Consider the following 6239-nt stretch of genomic DNA (forward strand, 5'->3'; position numbering starts at 1 on the left):
GATTTTTGAAATATGGCTGGAGTAGTTTGGTCCACCTCCAAGGTGAGTCAAAAGATGTATTTTTAATGTTTGGTTTCATCAATTTGAAATTGAAATTCCATGATAGAATTCAAAGACTCAAGCCATTAAGCCATTAAGGCACACCACATAACTTATACAGACTATTCAAATTGTTGTCATCCACAAACACATGCCCATTTGGAAGGACATTAGCAATAGAAGGTACATTCGAATAATTTTTGAGCCAGCAGGACTATGAACTAGTTCCCCAAATCTTCCTCCGACCTGTTAGAAAATGGCCTCAACATAGGCTTTTCTGCTCCATTGAATTATAAGATTTTCCCTAGTGGGAAGAAATAAGATACCGCCCATTACTCTTGGCTTGGGCATTTCCTCTATTTGCCATATTGGGTTTTCTCGAACTGATTATTGGATGAAATAGAAGCAGACAAAACATTAGTTCTCCTCGAAAATTGCAATCTTTACTGAACAAGTTGGGAATGCGTAAATTTCATGAAATTAAGAAGAAATATAAGATAATTTTCTCCCAATTCCAATTCCAATTCCAACTCTAATTTCAAATTTGAAGGTAGAAAATCTTTATGCTCATTTAAGATTAAAACTAGAATAAAAAAAAATTCTTTTTCCATATTTACAAACATAAAATTCAAGAATTTCAGTATTTAAAATTATCTGAGAAAACAAACAGACCCCAATTTCAATTGCATCTGATTTGCTTAGAAAGTGCAATTTGATTTCTTACATAGCCCCAAGAATTCTATGATCCCGATTCGTCTGACATTTGAGAAAACTTTGATGTCATCAAAATACGGTATATTAATAGTTTACATTGCCATGGATTCCTGACATCTTTTGTTTTGTAAAGGACGTTGTCATTTTCCAATGGCTGAACTTTCCAATTCTCAAGAATGGACATTCACAAACAAAACACAGAGAATATATTATTTAAAACTTAATTGATTACATTATTCACGCATATGGAGCTCAATTGTAATGCTAATGTGAAATCACTGTCTGATATCCATCGATTTAAAAATTTCCTTGAATATCTTGGCAATTGCCCACGTTGTCTACTAGCCAGATAGACTTTTCAATGCCCTTATTTCATATTAAAAAATACAAATATTATAAACAGATTCGATGGAAAAACTTATTGGAGGGTAGTGACAGATAGACTTTTCAATGCCCTTATTTCATATTCAAAAACAGAAATATTATAAACAGATTCGGTGGATTAACTATTTAGTTGTTGGAGGGTATCTTTGATCCTAAACATATTTTATTAAATTCATTAGTTTGATTTCCGCACATCGTTAGCAATCTAATATAGTCTAGTCATTTAATATTTGTTCAGACTTTGAAAAGTCACCTATTTATATGTTAATGGGCCCTTGGTCTACTGATGAAGTTGAATGGCTCACAAAGATCCCATCAGAGATCAAGTCTTGCTGAGTGTAAGACGGTACCCCAAGACATCATAAGGGATGAGGCTGGATCCTTAGTCCTTCGCCTTTAGCCGAAGAGATTATAGGCACATGTAGGCCCATATCAAGTACCTAAAACTTGTTTGTGGATGACCTCCATCAAAAAAACAAAAAAAAGTCAACCTATACCACTGCAAATGCTTTCCTATTTATACCACCCATTTGTTGTACTCACCCATCTAAATTTCTTGTGCTTTGTTAAAGGAACTTGTTATTGCACAATGGCTGGAATTTCCATTGATTTGTTCTCCAAGAGGAATATATTTGTCCTTAACAAACCATCTCAGCAACGCTCACTGAATTACAAATCACAACGATGGGTTTCTTGGACTCCCCAAGCAACTCCTCCTGTCAGAACGATGACTTTGGTTGCTGATAGTGATAACATCAAATCTTCTGTCCCTCGGCGGACTGCAAATTATCATGGCGATGTGTGGAGCGATGATGTTCTACAGTCTCTCAACACACCATATCATCAAGTAAGTAAAAGTAGAGTTTTTATTTTTTCCTCAAGTCATAATATCCGAGCCTTATTAAGCTCATCTTTTTCTGTTTATGTAATTTTTCCGATGGTTTGAACTTTAAATCTCACATACTAAGGTTTGATTTTTAGATTAAAAATGCTAAATAGTCAAAGTTGAGTACTTATTATTTTAAGCTTGATTTCTTCCTTAGTGTGTGATGTTTAAGAGTGGCCATAATTATATTGCAGACTCCTTTGTACCAACAATGAGCCAATAGTCTGGTTGTGAAGATAAAGAAGATGTTCCAAACTCTTGAAGATGGAGAAATCAGTTCATCAGCTTATGACACCGCTTGGGTGGCAATGGTTCCTGCAAAGGATGGATCTCACATCCCACATTTTCCTCCGGCCATAAGATGGCTTATCACCAACCAGCTGGAGGATGGTTCATGGGGGCTTCCTTCAATGTTTCTCTTATGTGATCGTTTGCTTTCTACTCTCGCTTCTCTTGTTGCCCTTCTCACTTGGAACACAGGACATACTAACATAGAAAAAGGTTATATTTATGTTTCGTTATATTATTATTATAATGTACTTGAAGCTGTTAGTATTTCAACATTAATCTTGAATGTCTTTCTTTTCATCATGTGCTGGTGTTTGTTTCATTCGAGATCATCTGAAGTCACTAGAAAGAGAAGAAAGCTTGTCTCCAGATTTTGAAATAATCTTTCCTGCATTGATGAAAAAGACTCAATCTGTAGGGCTGAGTCTTCCATGTGAGAATGCTTCTTTGATGAACAAGCGAGCAGCACTTCTTACAGAGTAAGAGATTTGTTGATGCGTTTGCAGATGGCTGTATTACATACTAAGGCTTGATTTGTAGACAACAAGTGTTAGATCGTCAGAATTGACTTATTTTTTCAAACTTAAATGTTCTATAAAGTCTGACTCTTTCTTTCTTCTTATATTTCAACTTACTTGCTGTATCTCCATGGAGCAAGATATTCCACAAAACATGCTGAATGCACTCGAAGGGCTCGAGGAAATTATTGATTGGAAAAAGATAATGGTGTTCCAGAGCAAAGATGTGTCTTTTCTTAGCTCACCTGCTTCCACTGCGTGTGTACTTATAAATAGCGGTGATGAGAGATGCTTTAGTTTTTTGAATAATCTCATGAACAAATTTAGTGGATGTGGTATATTACATTTTCAAAATGCTGCGTTTATTCTTTTTTTATTCTAGACATCATTCACTAGTATTTGATTCTTAGCCTAAAAGTGCTATGATCATTCTTTGATGCAAAATAGTTTAATGTACATTGTGAAACAGTGCCATGCTTATATCCAGTCGATTTGCTTGAACGACTTTCACTGGATGACAATATCGAGCGTCTCGGAATAGGTAGACATTTCAAAGAAGACAAAGCAGCTCTAGATTATGTTTATGGGTAAGTACGTGCTTTAACGGTAAGAATGTGCTTATACTTATAGTCATATTGTTTTGATTGAAACGATCTTAAATTTCTTATGATGATAATTATGGAGCAGATATTGGAGTGAAAAGGGTATCGGGTGTGGTAGAGAGAGCCTATTTCTGGATCTGAATACTATAGCACTAGGACTCCGAACTCTTAGGGTCCATGGATACAATGTCTCCTCAGGTGAATTGTTTTCTATCAAAATTAAAATTGATACAGTTCAATTTATTAATATTAACAAATTGTGCTGATTTATAATACTGACATGGATAAAATCTTAGAGGTGCCAAATAGTTTCAAAGATGATAGCGGGTGCTTCTTCACCAGTTCTGGATAGAGACATGTAGAGTATAGAAGTATATTGAATCTGTTTAGAGCTTCTGACCTTGCACTCCCTGGAGAAAAGATTATGGATGAAGCTAGAGTGTTTTCTTCTAAGTATCTGAGAGAATCACTGAACACAAAGAATATCTTATGCAATGAGAAGATTGTTAAAGAGGTCTGCAACATTATTATCTTTGAAAAAATTGTTTTTCAAATCAACTATATACATTTTCATCACATTATTATCTATCATTGTTAAATACTATTATCCTTTATCTTAGAAGTGGAGAAAAAATAATGAAAGAGATTCTACCCATTTGAAATTTTGTGTTACATATGTTTTCAGACTGAAGATGCGCTGGAGTATTCTTGGCACCTAGTATCTCCATCTTAGAGGCAAGGAACTACGTTGATGCTTATGCAGATAATCATGCACAGCTTAGCAAAACCCTATTCAAGTATGTTTATAAACTTTTCCCACTTTTTTTATAGACATTGTCTCGTTCATCATCTCATATCTTTAGTTTCCTTTTAATGTTGACAGCATGCCATACGTCCATAATTCTTGTTACGTGGAATTAGCCAAATTATATTTCAAGATTGAACAATCTTTACATCAGGTGGAATTGAAACTTCTCTCAAGGTCGGAAATATAAAACTCTACTAATATTTTTTTTTTAACTTAATGATAATTTTATGAAATTGTAACCACTTTTACTAAATGTTGCATGTTATAATTGGTGGAAAAAGTCACGCATGATAGAAGTGGACTTTGTTGTAGAGACATATTTTTCTGTGGGAACATTTGAGTCAGAGTATTCAATGTGTAGAATTAACTTCACCAAAATCAGTTCTTTGGTATCGGTGATGGATGATATTTACGATACTTTGGAACAATGGAAGAGTTGATAACTTTTAGAGAAGCAATAAAGAGGTAATTTATTAATTGCTTGTAACCAAGTTTACAAAAGGTACTTTTTATTTTGTTTAGATATAATATCTCTCTAGGTAATTTCTTAATTCCTAGCCAAAATACATTGCTTGAAATTAAGTTAACCAAATCTTTTTATTATGTTTAGATGTGATACCTCCTTGGTAGATGAGCTTCTAGAATATATGAAAATAATCTTCAAAGCATGGTATGAAGTGGTGAATGAAACAAATAAGGAGGCCATAAAGCAACAGGGACGCGACATGCTCCATTACATTAGAAAAGATGTACATAATTAAATAACCATTTTTTTTCAAAACTATTTTTTGGTAGTATAACTTTATGTAACCATATTGCTTCTCACTACTGCAGCAGGAGATGTTTATTGATGCCTTGATGACCGAAAGAGAGTGGTTAGAAGCTAGGTTCATACCAACAACAGAAGAGTACCTAAAGACACGTTGTATATTTGTGGGTCTCGTTCCCTGTGCTTTACATCCAATCTTTTTAATGGGTAAGCTTGTTATAGATAATGATCTCCCCATCATACATGAATCTTCAATTCTTTTTCAACTTGTTGCCTTGGTATGGTGGCTAAAAAATGATATTACAATTTCTGAGGTATTTAAACTATAAGTGTAAAATTTCAATTATTATTTTGTGTAGGTGATTTGCCTAAATTATCACTTCTATATGGGTAGCATACTCTAAATTATGACTTGCTTAGGTGGGTCAACTAAAACCAACTCTAGCATTTCAAATAGAACTCGCCTATTTGGCCAAATTTAGATGACTAATCTTATAGCATGCCAAAGATTAGAGTGTGTTGTTTAAGCCAACTCGATTTGAACTATCAATGAATAATGACTAATTAAAATTTAAAATATTATAATATTTTTTCTTTTCTTGTGTAGGCTGAGGAAGCTCGAGGACAAGTAAACTCATGTATGGCATGTTATATGAAGCAAAACCCAAGTTCTACAAAAGAAGAGGCTCTACAATATTTTGAAGAAATTCTTGATCACACACTAAAATAATTGAACCATGAGTATTTCAAGTTAATTGTTGAACCCCCAAAATGTCGAAAAAGTTTTATTTTTAATATGAGGCAATGTTGTATGCTCCTCTACAAGAACAAGGATGACTATGGAAGTTCCTCAAATGAGACTAAAGAATATATAAGGAAATCACTCATCGACCCCATCTACCTATGGTGAGAAATATATTATGTTTCTTGCCTCTCCATGCATGATAATTCTAAGGGAAATGTAGAAGTTTCGAAAATATTATGTACTTTAGATGAAATTGAAAGATTGCATCATTAATAAATATCATCAATTTCAAGATGAAAGTTAAATATCATGAAATTTAAAGATTGTATCATCAATAATGATATCTCATTTAGCTAGTTTATGTTACCATTAACTATTGTGGTAACTATTTGATTGAATGCCAATTTTGTGCTTTATATGTCTAATTCATAAAGATATGTCATTATGAATTATTAAAGAATAATTTTTCATAACAATGGCATGGTT

The 6239-nt window shown here is 33.6% G+C and overlaps 1 pseudogene; it reads left to right on the forward strand.

Annotated features, from left to right (window-relative positions):
• The first annotated feature begins 1726 nt into the window (after nucleotides 1-1726).
• Nucleotides 1727-5918, forward strand: LOC149529595 (taxadiene synthase 1, chloroplastic-like; annotated as a pseudogene).
• The last annotated feature ends 321 nt before the right edge of the window (nucleotides 5919-6239 follow it).

The sequence above is a fragment of the Cupressus sempervirens genome, chromosome 11, assembly GCF_028749045.1.
Source record: "Cupressus sempervirens isolate cs-2001-9-10 chromosome 11, ASM2874904v1, whole genome shotgun sequence".
In the NCBI taxonomy this organism is placed as follows: Eukaryota; Viridiplantae; Streptophyta; class Pinopsida; order Cupressales; family Cupressaceae; genus Cupressus; species Cupressus sempervirens.